The 18,424-nt window shown below is 33.4% G+C and overlaps 1 protein-coding gene across 15 annotated transcripts in view; it reads right to left on the bottom strand.

Annotated features, from left to right (window-relative positions):
* LOC149145503 (uncharacterized) overlaps nucleotides 1-18,424 on the bottom strand; it is a 229,214-nt gene that overhangs the window by 121,300 nt on the left and 89,490 nt on the right. For 4 of the 15 annotated variants that reach the window (XM_089446520.1, XM_089446513.1, XM_089446519.1 and 1 more), the window contains exon 1: nucleotides 11,226-11,676. The exons of the other annotated variants lie outside the window; for them this stretch is intronic. The gene's annotated coding sequence lies outside the window, so the exon portion shown is untranslated. Of the gene's footprint in view, nucleotides 1-11,225; nucleotides 11,677-18,424 lie in introns of those variants that run through there. 15 annotated transcript variants of the gene reach the window in all.

Here is an 18,424-nt window from a genome sequence, read left to right as displayed (position 1 = left end):
CTTTTCATATGATGAGTTGAAAGGATATAGGGAAAATGTCATGGAACATCCTATCCCTCTAAAGATTGAGAATGTCAAGACCTTTAGGCAAAAACTTAGGCAAATAAATTCTATGTTAGCCCCCTTGGTGCAAAATATGCTCCAAGCTAGAATCATAGTTCACACTAGGCATTCCACATGGTGCTCAAACTTGGTTATTGTGAGGAAGAATGGATCAATCAGACTATGTGTAGATTTTTGAAATCTCAATTTTGCTTGTAAAAAGGACAATTACCCTTTACCTAACATGGAAACTCTATTACAAAGGGTAACAAGATCAGGAATGACGTCCTTATTGGATGCACTTTCAAGATACAACCAAGTCATGGCGAAGAAGGAAGATAAGCATAAGACAACATTCACCACACCATGGGGTACTTTTGAGTATTTAATGATGCCTTTTGGACTAACTAATGTTGGAGCAACTTTTTAAAGGGCTATGGATTATGCTTTTAAGGGCCTGATTGGGAAATTCATTGAGATCTATCAAGATGACTTAACTGTTTTTTCTAAAGATGGAGTTTCTCATGTGGGTCATCTAAGGAAAATTTTTGATAGATGTAGAGAATATGGAATATCCTTGAATCTTGCTAAGTTTGTTTTTGGAGTAACTGAAGGGAAGTTTCTTGGTCACATCATCTCCAAGGATGGGATCAAGATTGACCCTGAGAGAGTTGAGGTTATTCAAAAGATCCCTTTGCCTCATAATATCAAGTCCCTTCAATCCTTTCTAGGAAAGATCAACTTTCTTAGAAAGTTTATTCCAAAGAATGCGAAAAAAAGCTAAACTCATTCAATCTCTCTTAAAGAAGGATGTTAAGTTTGTTTGCAGAAATGTAGGAAGAAAGGCTTTTCAGGAAATTAAGGATTCTATTACCAAAGCACCTATTCTTGAGAGCCTTGATTATTCAAAGGATTTCTTGATTTTCTCTTTTGCATCTGAAGATACTATTGTAGGAGTATTGCTTCAAAAGAACAAAGAAGAGTATGAGCAACCTATTGCTTTTATGAGTAGATCCCTTCAAGGGTTTGAGTTGAAATATAGCACCATGGTGAAACAGGATTATGCCTTAGTCAAGTCCCTAAATCAATTTAGAGTTTATGTGGGATATTCTAGAATAATTGCATTTGTCCCCCACTCTGTTGTGAAAGACATTTTAACTCAAACAGATCGCTTAGGAACCAAGGCTAGGTGGGTCTCAAAGATTCAAGAATATGATTTAGATATTATACCTACCAAGTTGGTAAAGGGAAATGTTCCACCAAGTTTCTCGGACGAGGCGAGAGAGCAGGGATACGTAGGAGCGGCCTATGCAAAAGCTCCCCACCAATTTTTAGGAAACGTGGGGGGACATCAGGGTCTTAAAAACTTTGAAATATAAATTATAAATCGTTGAATCATATAACTGAAGCAAATTTAAAACGAAAAGCATGATCATTGATATCATTATCATATAAATTATAATCATACATCATACAAGTTTGTAACTGTACAGTGTAACTACTAGTCTATTAACTTACTAACAATGCACAATGAAAATAAAATTATAAAATTATAAATGTTTAAAATTTTAAACTTTAAACTTTAATGTTCCACTTCCAACTATGAACATTGAATACTGAATAATATAAAAGTCAAGTCTGATACATCAACGGCAACGTTCCATTTAACGAAGGAGCAAACAAAAGGTTGCTTCACGATGGTAGCAGAGTTTAGTTCAATGAAGGAGCAAACAAAAAATGAAATGTGAAATGCACATAACGTTGACCGAGAAAGGTTGCTTGGCGATGGCAACAATGTTCAGTTCAATGAAGGAGCAAACAGAAAATGAAATGTGAAATGCACATAACATAAACCCTTCCCAATTGGTCAACAAATATTAAAAATTACAATATTTTTGTTTCAAAAAAGAAATTGTGAATTTTTTCTAAGGAAACGACCCCAAAAATGGAAGAAACGACCCCTTTCAAGTTTCCCCGCGTACCCTGTTTTTTGGGAGCGTGGGGAAACGTCCCCCTCTCGTCCCTGGGGCGCGAGGGAGCTAGGAAACTCGACCCCCAAGTAAAGGGCCAAGGGTTGGCCCAAATATTTACTGAAGGGAATGAGAGGGCATTAGGATTGATTTGTCAAAATGATTTGGAATCAACTTCATTAAAACTTCAAAAGTTAAGCCAACTTGAATGGTATAAAGACATTATTTATTATTTGCAAAATTTGTCATGTCCTAGCCATCTAGCTGGCCATAAAAGAAGATCATTAAGGCTAAGGGCAACTAAGTATTACATAATGAAGAATGGTCTGGGTTGAAGAAATCCAGAGGGGGTGATACTTAGATGTGTTGATGAAGTTGAGGCCAAAAAATTTCTCACTGAGTTTCACTCTGGATTTTGTGGAGGGCATTTCACTGCTAAGACTACTACCCATAAAATCCTGAGAGCTAGTTATTATTGGCCTTCCATTTTTGCTGATGTGCACAAGTATGTTAGAAGTTGCCAAGCTTGTCAACTATTCATTGGAAAGCAAAAGTTAGCTTCTTTGCCTTTTCATCATGTGGTTGTGGAAGCACCCTTTCAACATTGGGGTCTTGACTTTATTGGGAAATTTAATGAAAATTCAAGTAATGGCTAATCATGGATTTTAATTAACACTGATTATTTTACTAAATGAGTAGAAGTCATCCCTACAAAACACGCCACCGACAAAGTAGTGATGGATTTTCTTGAAGACAAAATTATCACTTGTTTTGGTGTCCCTGCCAAAATCACAACTGACAATGCCAAACCTTTTAGCTCTGTTGAATTCTCATCATTTTGCTTTACATACAATATTGTTTTATCCCATTCATCAAACTACTATCCTCAAGGTAATGGTCCTGAGTCTAGCAATAAAAATTTGATCACCATAATGAAGAATATAGCAGGGGATAACAAAAGAGCATGGGATAGCAATTAAATATGCTTTGTGGGCTGATAGGATTACAAAGAAGAGTTCAATAGGGAAGAGTCCCCTTGAGTTAGTTTATGGCTTGGATGTCACCCTTCTCGTGCACTTGAGGCTACCAGCTTACCAACTTCTCCAAAGTTTTACGTTGAGAAAGATGTGCAAAATATAATTAACCAAATTGTAGAATTGGATGAAACTAGGAGAAGAGTCTTTGAGCATTGTTGTAAAAATCAATCGAAGGTTAAAAGAAATTTTGAAAAATCATCTAGGAGTAGAAATTTTTCTAACGATGATATGGTTTTGTTATGGGATCGCATGAATGAAAAGTCAAGTAACCATGGTAAGTTTGACAGTTTATGGCTTGGACCATATATTATCAGAGAAGCAGTTGGACAAAATTCCTACCATTTGAGCACCTTGGATAGAGAATCACTTGAGCTACCTGTCAATGGCCAACTGCTCAAATTGTTCTACAAAGAGAATATTTGATGCCATGGGGCATCTCTGTATTGTATTTCTAACTTTATTCTTGTCATTTTGGTTTAGCTTCATTTCTTGAATAAATTGTCATTTATGATTTTAGAATAAAATTTCCATTTTATGTATTTGGTTTTATATGATGATATTTTGAATCGACGCAACTGATATATGTCTTTTGTTGGTGGATGCAGATTCAAGTTTCTTGCGTACTATCAATAATCACTTCCTATCTAGCATGCATCCCCATGTGGAGTCAGATGTTGACCACTGAAGTGTACCCAGAAAATTTTAAGACTCCATGCCCATGGATGTATCAGATGCTTCAAGTACCATCAAAGTTCACTGTATCATCAGAGTTTTTCAACTCTATTTATTCTTCTCATCTTCTTCTGTTGTACTCAGATTCCACAACCCCTACAAGGATGATGTAAAGTAATGTTAATATGATGAGTTGAGTCATGTAACAGGCCTAGGTAACTTGGGACCTTGTCATCAAGTAGTTTACTCTCGAAGGTTTTTTTTCACTTGGTTAATTATTAGGTGCTTATGGGGACTTAATAATTAATTGAGTTTTTTCCTTCGGTGAGTCCTAGTGTCTAGAGTCATTGTATATAACCATAATAGATCACTCGTAAAATTTCATGGAATTTGATTAGGTTTAAAGGTCAATTTTTTAATTTTCTGAATTTCCCGCAAGGCGGAAATTTAAATAAAAACTAAATGTAAAATGTAATAAGTGATGTCTAAAGAAGTTGTATGGGGTATGTGTGCTCAAAATTACAACTCTCACCCTCAACTTTATACTATGACACACTTTGAGGGATAAAAAATAAGTTCTAGACCCTCAAAACCCACTTTTACTAAGTTTTGTGGAAAATGTGGCATTAAATTAACCCAACAATTAAATAAATGGAGAAAAATAAATATCCACACATGCTCAAATGATGTGTCAATGAGGTGAAATTTTATCTAAAGGTCAAAATTGAGTTACCAAGTGATGTGGACTCCACATAAGCCACAAATCAAGTAAATCGAATTTTTTGTGGAGAGGACAACAAGATTGAGTGACAAGATCCACGATTTCCGGAAGTTAACTTGAGCTTCAAGGAGATATCATGAGTTGACTTGAGAATGGATTAGAGTTTACTTGAGTGAGGTGGAGAGTGGTCTCCTACCACTTCGCTTCACTCTCCCACATGTCCTCTCATCTAATTTGAGCTCTCTCATCGAGGATTGTGTGGGCCTCTAAGGTGGAAATCAAGTTGCCACTTGGGAAATTTGAATTTGCATGAAGGAGCATTGGGATTGTCACCATTTGCCTTGGGATTAGCTCTCAAGCTTCTATATAATAGAGCTATGAGCTCTCACTATGTAATCATTGAAAACAAGTTATTGTGCTTGGAAAAGTTCTGCTCTTGTGTACACTTATTTTCTATTGCAATAAAAGACTTTGGGGTTCACTTATGAGGTGTTGTTCTTCTTGAGCACGGTAATATCTTGATTGTGCTTTATCTTTCTATTTGTGTTTTTGTGTTCATTATTTTCCACTATGTTTTTAATGTAGAGTTATCTTACATTGGCATTTGGTTTTGAAAATTTGCTCTAGATAAGGAATGTTTTAGTTGATTTTCCAATAAGGACCTAAGCATTGTTTGGAAGGTTGATTTTTTGACAATATCATGGAAAAAAGAGGACTAACCTCTCTTCTCTTGCACAAGCATTCATCTATCTTGGAGGCTGATTTTTGAATGCAAAAAGGCATTGAACATTTTCATATTTGAAAGCCCTCTTGTTGTACTCCTTTAGTTATTAATTTTGATTTTCAAGAAGGACATCTAGTGCTCGAAAAGCATCACATGTTGTAAAGATCCTCCTTTAAGGTTTTCCATCTTTGTAGCAAGTTAATAAAGGATCTAATTTTCTTGCGAGAGCTTGGGGTTCACCCATGGCATGCCTTCTCTCCATTTAGGGAGAGAAATATGTGAGTGGATTGACATTTGCATTCTCTTAGTTTTCATTTTATTTGCATCCATAATTGGAAATTTACACAACCTCATCATCACATTTTTTTTATTTAGATAAGTTTGCTACAATTTCACTTAAGCTTTGCATCCTCTATTTCATGTTGCTTTGAGCTAGAAGTGAACACTTTACTTTAAGCAATTCATTTTTCACATGCAAGCACTTTACATTTCTAGCAAGCTTTAATTTAGTTTATTAACTTCTTTTTATTTAGCTTGGCAAATTGTTTCATGATCACTTGAGTACATGCTTCATTTCTATGCTACATTGTTATCTTGAGTATTGAAGCATTATATCATCATTGTCTACTTGAAACAAGTTTTATTTTCAAACAACTTACTTGCATCATTTTAATTCACTTGGAATTGATTGCACATGCAACATTTGTAAGCAAACTTCCATTTATTTCTCCAATTAAAGTTATATTTGGAATTTATGTTGAGCACTCTTTCATTATTTTAAAGCATTGCAGACTAATATTTCTTTGGGAGAACTTACATGCATTCCATTTAGGCATATTAGCATAGATTGCATCTCTAATTCAATTTACCTCCAAGCATAAACTTGGTTGATAAACATCATAGGGCAAAGATTTTCTTGGAAAATTCTTCCAACTGGTACAAAGCAAGGTAAAGGTGTGTGACTCTGCAGTTATGGAGGTGTCTTGTCTCCTTGTACGAACGAAAGCACACATGGCTTGTAAATCACCCCAATTTTTACCCAAAAAAGATTTCACATTTAGAATAGGCATTTAGTCTAAAACCTACAAAGATAATGGCATCTAACCTTAGTTAATCATTTTAACTCACTTTACTTTCAAAGTGTTTTACATGCAATTTATTTATATACTTGTTATGATGAACATCCATTGAAGTGATCATTTTACTGAAGTATTTCATTGAGCAAGTGCAATGTCTTTTTGGGGCAAGTAAAGCTTTGGTTCATTTAACTTTTGCATGTCATTTGCTATTTAACATCCTTTTGAATAATGAATGATCGTATCATTGCTTAAATCATTTCCTTATGAGCAATTATATATCTTGCAAATTGATATCATCTTTTTCTAACATTCATTTGTTTTGCAAGATTACTTGGTGTTTCATTTTGAAACATTTTATTTTTGAGCAAGTGTTTATTATTTTGAAGCAATCTTGAAGGCACTGGTTTTACATGTCAATCTTTGAATTATGTGTTGATGGTTATTGAGAATCTTTCATTTCATATCTTGTATTGCTCATCATACTTGTTGAAACTCGCTCATAATCTTAAAGTAATCCAATTGACATTTGTATCTCCTAGAAACTTCATATCTTTTTTTTATCTAACGTTTCACTAGGGACCACCCCCCTTAGCTTACCTAGGAGAGAGTTGGGAATAGGTGACAGCCCCATCTCTTAGTATTGCCACCAACCATACCTTGTGGCGTTAAGGTCTTCTTCTTACTAACTTAGGTGTGTGTCTGAAGCGACAATCAACATGCTAGAATATTTCTCAGTTTCCAGCGCTATTATTTTCCGTAGTTTTATTTATGAAGGTTTCAGTGTGATTTATTCGATATTTGTTGTAGAAAATAAATTGTTAATTAATTAAAAATTAGAAGAATTAATTCCAGTTATTGCAATAGGATTGAGACTTGAAATTTTCACACTTTCTGCCATATGTGTGAAAAAATCAGTTGCCCAATGAGGTGTACGAACCAATTAGATGAGGAGAGAGAAGAATGTGTGAGTTGATGAGGTGCCACATGAGGTTTGAGGTAATCCTTATTTATACAAGTCAATGAGGGTCAAAAGACATGTCGTTTGGGCTTCATGAGCTTACATGATGGTGTGGCCGACCTTGACAATTTACACAAGTGTGGACTTGACCTCAAAGACATATTTCTCCTTGTCCAAATTTAGTGATCTTTAGGTAAATTTTGGTCCTCTCGAAAAAAGGAATTCAATGCAATAATTATCTCCATCAAATGAGTTGTCCAAAGTGGAATTTGGCCCTAGTTGTCAACTTTAACATTAGCACTAGGCTATATATGTTGTGGCATTCCATAAAAGTCAGCATTTATGGAATTCATAGATCATGAGATTTAAAGGTTCACAAAATAACTGACAATGAATTTTATGGAACCTAGAAGGCATAGAGTGGAAGAATGGTGACTACAAACTACGACTCTAAGAGGTAGAAAAACCGATAAGTAGTGGAATGTTTCCCTATAAGGGGGTTATGGGCCCAATGCCCAGGTAGAAATTAGCCACCTAGAATAATATAAGATAACGTTGACTAAGTTGGCTATTGCACCATAACCTAGTAATTCAATAATGAAAATGTCGAGCCATGATGCCAAGTAACCACAAGTGAATATTACCATCATTTGAACATATAAAACATCCAACTATTGATTCATTGGTTGGATGAGTGATGGAGTTAATAAACCATCAACACTTTCCTCCTCCATCGTCATTGACCTTTAATACTTTGCACCAGTATAAAGTCCTACCCCTTTGCTTGAAATGTACATAAAATGGGAAACAACACTTATATAACTACCAATTCAATGTCATATAACTACCCATGATATTTTATGTTTTATCTTGCTTATTTAGGCTCTTTTACACTTTTTTAAGTTAGGACATCCTTCAATTCCCCAATTAATCTAAGGATGTTGTCACACACACATGTACTGAATAGCCATTCCTAAACCCACATATGGGACATGGGATGCATCCCTTGGCGCCTTACGATTATCGTCATTGTCCTATTTGTACTATTCACCATTCCTTAATTGATTTCTAGATTTTCAAAGATATTATGTCGATGGTTCCATGCCATATTTTCTAATATCATTGACTAATCATCATAAGTAATCAAAGTAAGCTACACAACTTTTCAAGAGTGATGCCCATGCAAAGAGCTAGCTATCCTTACCTCATACCCATAATTGGCACCATTTACACAACACTTGACTAGGCACGATCATAACAAATACAATATTCACTTCCTTTGCTCCAAAGTATCTTTACTACTCTATTGGGTTGAATACTCAAATTAAAAGAGCCACCCAAGTATTGGACTAGCTACAACTTACAAGAATTAAAGGTTTTAGTTCCCTAAGTTAAAACTAACACTTCAAAAGTTGGTTTCAAGCAACAAAATGGTATATGAATTCACAAAATTAATTGCCACCCACACACATGTATGACTAGTAGCAAGCTTGATAAAGTTAGATCGAAGCCTAACTTGCCCCTAATTGACACAACTATCCAGAAACTTGGAACCAAAAACAATGAACTTTCAGGAAGGCACGAGCATGTGGGCTAACAATTAAGTGGTTCAAAGTGTCAAAAGCATCTTACAAGATCAATTCTTACCATTCCAATCTCGTTACAGAATAATTAATAATAATTAAAAAAAAAATCAAAACTAGGAAAACTATCATTAGAATTTCATCCCTTGGTATACTAATCTATGCAATCACTCTAAATTATTGTATTTGCACCTAGACTTGTCATTGGAAGAAATGTAACCTTCAACGAACAAAAAATACTAAGTCAATCACTTAAAACATTCAGTAATTGATTACTCCACATTTTTTCTTTTCATATATTTTGAAACACATTTAAAATGTTTGAAATGTTTTTTCTTTACTTTTTATTTTTAATTATAATACATTTCGAATAGGGCATAACTATGCCCTTAGTTTGATTGTGCTTATAATGACCATACCAAATTCCTAAATACACAAAATAAAAGCAATGCAACATCATCCTTCACCTTTAACCTTTGCACTTTCTTTATTTTTAAGCTTGATTGCTAGATATTTTTTTTATGCACTTTAGTGTTTTCTATTTTCATAACAATTACTATCATGGCAAGAGTTATGATACTATTAGTTCATTTTGGCAGTTCCATGGTGATTTGAAGTTGATCAAATGAGAAGTTGAGGCTAATGAAGTTCAAAGAGTTCATCAACGAAATCTTGCAATTTTAGGGCACTTTCAATAAGTAATTAGGATGTATTTTCCTCCATTTTTGGACGTTGTTACTTCCATCTTGCATGTATACTGGAAGGCCTTTTTTAGTTGGCTTATCTTATAAGATCTTTAATTTCAACACTTAAAGGTCAAACAAGAGCATGTGGTCAAATGGATAAGTGATTGAAAATGTTGGAAACATGTCACAAGTTCCACTCTCATACACTCCAAATATGTTTCCAACAGTAGTAGAAACCAAATCAACAACTATTAGAATCACATGTCTAGACCACTACTCTAACCAACCACTAAGCAACTCGATATCATTTGTCAATTTATGATGAACTACTTCAAGCTTGACATGTAAACCTCAACTCTTGTGAGGAATCACTTCATGACTCACAAGAACACAAAGAAAAGCGACTTTCTATGATCAAATTAAGAGTTTATAAATAGTACATAAACCTTAACTCTTGTGAGGGAACACTTCATGACTCAGGAGAACATATAGAAAAGTTACTTTCTATGATCAAATTAAGAGTTTATAAAATAGTTAATGACGGACAGTTTTATGAATTGTGTGCAATATAACAATAAGACAATTACAAATAAAGGAAGTTGTACATGCATGAGCCTTATGCAAAAGCCTTCTAAATAAATGTTTATACAAACAAAACAACTCCAAAAGGCATCAGTAAACAGCTGCTAGAATTCCTCAGTTCAATCTTTCGGGCAGAAAAATTAATCTGAATTAATGTAATGTGTTTTTAAATCTAAAAGAATTTCATTAGACACCCCAACCATAATATACGACAAATGTTGATCTATGAGTTTTTTATTTTTTATTTAAACTTTTGAAATCTTGTAATTTCATAAACAGCAAAAAAGTTGAATGCCATAAAATCCCAAATAGTCCTGATAATGATATCGCATGGCTACGTAGTATGTGGAGAGAGATAGAAGCACGGGAAGGATTGGGTATCAACGTATTTTGGTAAACCTACAGAGCATGTACATGCGACAGTGTGACAGACACTGCAGATGGCCTTCTGTTGAAGTTGTAGGGAATGTCTATACTTGTCTGTGCTATGTAGCTTGTAGAGTTGCAGGGAGGGCCAAATTACCCGAATTCGCTGTCAGGTGAATGGAAACCTATGGGCTAAATTCTGCCATTTGCATATTTTCCAAATTTTCCCTATTGAAAGGGAGCATTTAACATAATTTCTGAGATTAAAATTCATATTTGTTTGATAATTTTTCCCATTTTCCATAGGAACTATATAAAAGGAAAATAAATTGGAAACTATTGGAAAAGTTAGGCTAAATTTTGTAAAATCTATTCTGAGGAGACTAACAATTTAGATAAAAGTCTAAACATACCGAAGGATATATCAAGAAGGAATAAATGAGATTCGGAAACAAGGATGATTATATCATTCTCAGTACGATTTTGGAAATTGATGTGATGAAAGTTGAAACTTCAACCACTCAGCCTCCCAATAAAATTTACGAGGCAGCTTGAACTATTTCTTGTTTTCATAAGTTGGGATTGTAATGGCATTGCCCAAAACATATATTTAATCTTTTACTGAGCAAATGCATCAAATTCGGCATATAGGTGTGTTTTAATTGCATACCCATCAAACAAAATAGACAAAAAGGACATTGAGGAGAGATATTAAAGTTCTGAGCCTAAAGAAAACCCCAATCTAAAGGAAGCGCAAAGCAAAATAAATAAAATACTAACGAGCGAAATTCTTCGAACTTTTTACCTCACTTAGTGATTTTCCATGGTTAACCCATGGAACATTGGCAGCACAGAAAGTGCCCTTGCGCTCCTTTTAAAAATCCCTTTATGATTTTAATGGTTTCGAACCGACGACCTTCGTTTGAATAAAATTGAGTCCAAAGAAGAGAAAAGAGAACAGAAGCCGGAGGATAGAGGGGATTTATACGAGCGAATCGAATTGAAAGAGCTGATAGTGCTTATGGCGTGATCACATTACAAAGGTGCTTAGGGAAAACGGGGTTTGTCGCGTGCCTCTCGACCTCCCACTATGGCGGAAGCGGCGTCCCAGGACGCGGAACGTACGGTTTCCTGATGCGGAAACCTTGGAATCAAAGGGTAAAGGCGTGGTCACAGTCACCCCGCGCAGGGAAGTTTTGGGTACAGTCTTTAGCGATGGGCTTCTGGCGAAAGTATTAAATATGGAACCAAATCCCAATGGCAATGATAGGTCTATGGCGCTATAGTACTGAGAGTTGTAATTGCTGTGGGCAATCCAATAGGTGATGGTGAGTTAAAATGGACCCACAAGATGTGATATCGCTCTGATGGGGATGTTAAGTCCCAATACTTTGGGTAACATATATATTAAGGTCGCTTTCTTATATGTTAAGGTCGTTTTCTGTACAATTAATGATTTTATTAACTATCTTTGTAGTAGAGCTTCAATATTGCGGGCAATATACTAGACAATCTAAAGTTAAAATGGACCCACAAGGTATAATATCACCCTAATTGGGATGTCAATTCACTATGATCTGAGGTCACTAATACATTAAAGTTAGTTTTTTCTATATAAATAATATTTTATCAATTATTTTTTTATTTTGACAATGATGGTTTGTTTTTGGAAAATTTTATGAAAGTAGTCCATGTATTTTGTCTATATAAGTAGATGCCCTATATAATAAATTTAATAGGTTTAATTTTAAATATTTTAAATACTACATGTTAATATGAAATTAGCTAAATATATAAAAACATTGGTGATGAGTACCTTTTAAAAATTTTTTTTTTATTATTTAAAATAAATATCAAATTTGTTTTATAAGATTATTTATACAATATAACAAATCCAAACCTATGTAAAATTTATTTGGCTTCAATTAAATCATTATTTTTTAATAATTAGAAGTTCAAAATTAAGAAATATGTTAATTTATTTTATTATTATTTTAATAATTAAAAGTTCAAAATTACTAAGTATGTTAATTTATTTTATTATTTTTTTAATTATTTAAAATAAATATCAAATTTGTTTTATAAGATTATTTACGCAATATAACAAATTCGATCATGTGTAAAATCTATTGGGATTCCATTAAACCATATTTTTTAATAATTAAAAGTTCAAAATTAAGAAGTATGTTAATTTATTTTATTATTATTTAATAATTAAAAGTTCAAAATTCAGAAGTATTTTAATTTATTTTATTATTATGTTTAAAAATATTAAAAGTTGAAAATTAAGAAGTGTGTTAATTTATTTTATTATTATGTTTTTTTATTATTATAATTTAATATTAAAATGTTTATGACAACTAATTGAACTAATCTATATATTAGTATTTATAAAATTATTTATAACTAGTATTAATTAAAAATATAAGTTAAATTTATTAAAATTTTAATTGAAATTTCAAGATTAAAATATTATGATATTGATTTGTTTTATTATTATATCATTTTTTTATTTTGTATTGTTGTAATTAGGTTGAGTATAAGTTGGAGTCAGTGTATTTATTAGATGGAAGACAACTAACTCATCTACGGTTATATTATTTTTTATCATTATAATATAGGCTTTTTAATATTTTTTAAATTATTGTGGCTTACTTTTTATATTTCAATGTTATAGTGAAAATGAAGACATGAAGACAACGTTCACCCCAAATTCAAAACACAAAATTAACCACGAGACTATGGTACTTTAAAAGTATCCCAAAGAGATGTCATGAACACATTCATTAAGAATCAAACTTAAGTTAGCATAGGTAAATTTCCACTAATTTAACATTGCACCACAACTTAACATACTAAAGAAATTGTTATTTCATCGATTCATGTATCTTCACCTCAAAACCCACACTCAAATTAGCAAAAAAAATTATGTGAATAATACCTTGTAAACAATCTCAAATGGGAGTAATTTTAGAATGTGGAAATCAATTTGAAATGTAACATTTTATAATGTGGAAATCAATTTGAAATGTAACATATTTTTATATATATATATTAAAAAGAGAGAAAGAGATAGTCTAAGGGATTAAGCTAAACCAATAGTTATCAAGGTCATTGAGCATTTGGCTAGTTTTATGTCAATATGGACTAGAATTAAATTCCACTTGTTAGATGCACTAGTCTACACCAAAGGGTTTACTACTGACACCATCCTCGAATATCGCAAAGCGCCCCTTAAATTGTCCCACAATATTTTTCTTGTGTTATATGTATATGTATGTGCATAGGGTCTATCTTGTGTGTTTGGGAGGAGAAATTATTATTCTTCCCTCATAGGTTCAATTCATATTTGTGACAAATTTTGCTCTTCACGAGCCAATTATTAAATAGGGCCTCCATGAGCAATTAGGAATATTTCACCATCACTTACACACTGACAAGTGGGATAAGATTATTTTCACGAAAATAATGGATTCATGTGAAGCACATAACATTAAGGAGTATTTTATCCTTTCACATTGCTCTTCCTTATATGTGAAGCATGCAACATTCCAACATTGAAATGGACTAGCACTGTGGTTAATGAAATCACTAAAACATAAACAAAAATGAAAATACACTAAAAAAAAGAGAGGTCTTGTATTTCTTAAACTGAATTGCATCTAAGCAACAGATGAAGAGTTTTACAATTAAAAATGATAAGCTAGTTGATTGTATTGATAGATCTGATATGAGACACATTTTAGAAGGGAGGGACCTTAGATGTACCAATAAAAAGGTAAAAAACACTATTTAAGCCACTAATACATCTGAAATGAAACTTATCACATAAAAGTAGAATTTTAATAAATATTAGAATATGATGTTACAAATGCCTAGTACTTGAACATTATTACCTAAACATGGATATGCATTGGCAATATGTATGGAAAGCAACACCTAATGAAAATGTTGCAATGAGATATACAATAAATCATATCCTTTATAAATGTGTCTAAAGATATGTGTCAATATCCTAAAGCAATTATACAGTGAAAACGGGTGGCATTGTAATCCCATCTAATTTAGTTATAATTGAAATTTAAGTTTATGTTGTTTGATTATATGTTTATCAGGTGATCGTCTTCAATGTTTTGAACATGGATGTCATTGCAATCCCATCTAATTTAGATATGATTGAAACTTGAGTTTACGTTGTTCAATGCTTTCAATTGTTAAAAGACATGAAGTAAAAGAAAAATATTTTTAATAATGAATGAACATATTCATCTCTAAGAAAGTTTTAAAATGGTGAGACAAGCGATTTTCAAATGCATTAATAAATATTATGCCTAAGAGCCTTTAAAAGATTCACTATAACTATTTAAGAATACTAATTTGGTATACCAAAACCTTGAATTGCAAAACAATGTTAATCAAATAAAATGCAAGCAATTCTTTTAAGCAGTGCCATCCATCTTTATTACTTCCAAAGACAACATTAACAACATTTATTTGTATTTAAATTTTCCTTTGAAGATGCAACTATATTTCAAGGAAATCAAGAAAAAGAGGTGAAAAGTATATGCTGCATTGTAAAAGTAGCATTCTAAAAATAATGTACCTCATTATGGTCAAATTTGTATTATTTCTTTTTAAATCAGACTATTATCTTTTGGTAGATTGAAATACATATATATTCCTAAATTATTTAACAATGAAGATAAAATATAGTTTTTTCTTATTATATAATAAGTAGATATTCATCTCAAATAAAAGATTAAATATGAAATATCATAGATTAGATTTGTTTATAAAAAATCAAATATTAACTTTTTACCTAAAACAAATAAGTATTCATATAAGAAATACAAATTATTTTTTTTTGTGAATTCATATTTGTTAAGTAAGTGTGTGTCCCACATTTTATTTTTTTTTAGGTTCAATCATTTACGGTATTTTAAAATGGGCTAAAACTTTTAGAGTTGAGTTTCAAAATCAAAAATCACATTAATTAACAAACTTCTTATAAAAGTTAAAAATAAATAAAACTCTCAAAACAAATAATCAATTCACTAAAAATATATAAATCTTAACTTTATATATATGTTTTTTTGTGGGGTTTAGCTAAGGTAGAGCCACGAAATGGACAATTGTCTTCCCTTAGTTGACTATAATAATGATAAATTGTGAAACGAACAAGTTTTAGGTAGGTAAGATGTTGATCGAGAGGTGTGAAAGTTTATAGGTATGTAAGGCTTTTTGACGGAAGATGAAGTCACATCAATTGTTTTCCAAGTCGAAGATCACCATGTCCCTTCATCATTTTTGTATTACAAGATAGAAGGGATCGTGCAATCTATGCATTTTAGCAATAAATATAGAACCTCACAACTATAGGTGGAGGATTCTCTTTGGCGTAACAATTTCATCAGTATAATCAACTCATGTGATTTGGAAGGTGAAATTGGGTCCTCGGAGGCGAAAAAAGGCCCATTGGACCCCTTGGTAGAAGCTTGTAGAGTATCAAGAGATTGTTAGGAAGAATCGAAGCTAGGTTGTAAAGTTGTAGGGTTTGTTGGTGCATTGTTTTAGGAGGAAGCTTGTGAGGTTTTCTTTTCAAAATTGTCCCCCGAGGGTGACGTTTTGGGTTTTTTGGGTACAAATTCGAAGGAATTAAATGGCAATTCTTGGGCCCCATCTTGCATAGGAGGAAAGAAGAAGTGTGAGAAGGCTATTTGTTCTCGAGGTAATGGAATCTTCTTAGTAGTAAGGAAGGATATATAGGTCGAGCAAGTGGGTTTGCTCTTCAGTAAGACTCTAGTTGAGAAGTTTCTAGGGAGGATAATAAGCCCTGACAATTTGAACGCTTGGATTCGGGCTCAAGGTTCCATGTTTTGGGCTATGGGCCCATCTTCCACGGTTGGAGGAAGGTTGCTTATGGTTTATATTTTGTTCTGACACTGACGCTTATAAGGTCTTAACGAGATTGGTGTTTTGTGAGAATATGTTCCTTTCTTTGAAGTTGTGGCACTTGGGTTTTAATGCTCAAGAGGAATTTTCTAAAGCAACACTTATCTGGGTTAAACTCCCCAACTTGTCCATGGAACTCTGGAACTACCAATCTCTAAAATAAATTGGCAACACACTTGGTCAGTTCATTACAGTTGATGAATCATATAAATTTAGTAATGCTCATTATGTGGAAAAAATAATAGTTGATATTGATGTTAGTTTAGGTTTATATGAATTAATGGATATTGAAGTAGGCCAGTCAAACTATACTCAACTCATGGACTAACAAAATTTCTCATTTAGATCTATGCATTGTCATGCATATGGTCACTATGTTAGAGACTACACAAAACCCTTTATCATAAAAGTATGGAAGGTAAAGGAGTTTAAGGGGGGGCTACTATTAAAAATAGCTTGGGGCCAATCTTTGAGGGGAAGGAAGAGTTGGTCTCCCATAAAATAAAGGTAGACGTTCCAAAAGTAGAGTAGGTAAAAATAGGAGACCTCATGATACAGGTAGAGGGTGTTGGGACTTCAACCCTGCGGAGTTTGGTTTCTCATATATCACTCGTTCACATCTTTGGTACTATATGAGATTTGGTAAGAAAGTATCGTGCCTTTAAGAATGGGAAAATCCCACTCCTTGAACTAAATTCCTATGCCTTTAAAGCAAGAGGATCTTTCCAAGGGTTGTAATTTTAGTCTAGGTCTCGGAGATAACTATTCTATGGTGATAGGGGACAAAGGCCAATCAAGCTCAATTTCTCATCAAGAGAATGATGTAGCAATGTCAGGTCCTTTGGTAGTCAAGTTGGGCCATGACTCCGACCTTGGTTATGAACACTTAGCATTGCCTTCCATGGAGTCTAGATATGAGACTTCCCATATGATTAAGAGAGGAGGGGTTCCCTATCTTTTACTATTGTGGTTGAATACACAATCTATTCCACAATCTCGAACTGGTCTCCTAAAATGAGGCTTGGGTGTGGATGACCCTAAAGAACAGGTAGGCTAAGCCAGGATGAAATTCTACCCTCAAGGATTCTCAAGCACGAGTAGTGAAAGAAGTTAAACTAGGAAAACAACACTTATTACTAGGGGATCTTGGAGCAAATAAAACCCCCTCTAGGGTTATCCCATGAAGATCTTATCTATTAATGTGAGGGGCTTATGATGTTAAGTCAAATGAATGGCCTTCAAAAGGTTATAAACAAATCTTGTCCCAGATGTTGTTCTTATCTAGGAACGATGGGCATAATGGATCCCTTCGTGAATGATTTGAATAAGTTATTTGCCGATTGGAATTTTTTTTATATCTGTTGGCTTTTATGGTGGTTTGGTGGAAAATCGAAACATATCATGTTCACTAATCAATTCATTTGTTGTCTTCTCAGGCCTATGCACTGAATTATATAACCATGCTTTAGGAAGGACCCTAAAGCCTCTCAATATTTATGGCCCATAGTAAGTCATAGAAGAGTTTTAGTCTACTCCTTTGGCTCATGAGTGGGTTGCAGGTGAAAATGTAATTATTGGTGGTAATTTTAATTTAACTTTGAACCGACGAGAAATATGGGGATCTTTGTGAAACTAGATAGGTTCACAAAAAATTTACAAACCTTTTTGAAGCACAAGGGTTGGTGGATGTAGAACCATTGGAGGTGAAACCTACATGGTCTAACAAACAATTAAGTGCAACGAGCTTTTCAAAAGGACTTGATCGATTCTCGATACGCCACACACTTTTGGAACAGTTATGTAGTTGTAGATCCTGGGTGGAGTTGACTCATCATTTATATTATTTCCCAATCGTGCTTTAGTTGAGTGCAGGAAAGGGGAAGCCAAAAGCCCCTTACAAATACAATCATGCTTGCGCAAAGGACAAAGGTTTTAAAAAGCTAGTCTAAGACTCATGGGTCAAATATGATGCATAATCATGTGACTCTATGACTCATGGGTCAAATATGATGCATAATCATGTGACTCTATGACTCATGGGTCAAATATGAT

Source organism: Pinus tabuliformis, chromosome X (genome assembly GCF_031772625.1).
Source record: "Pinus tabuliformis cultivar Carrire ecotype Pingquan chromosome X, CPIR1, whole genome shotgun sequence".
Lineage (NCBI taxonomy): Eukaryota > Viridiplantae > Streptophyta > Pinopsida > Pinales > Pinaceae > Pinus > Pinus tabuliformis.
Note: the sequence above shows the minus strand (reverse complement) of the source record. Positions and strands in the feature narration are given on the sequence as shown.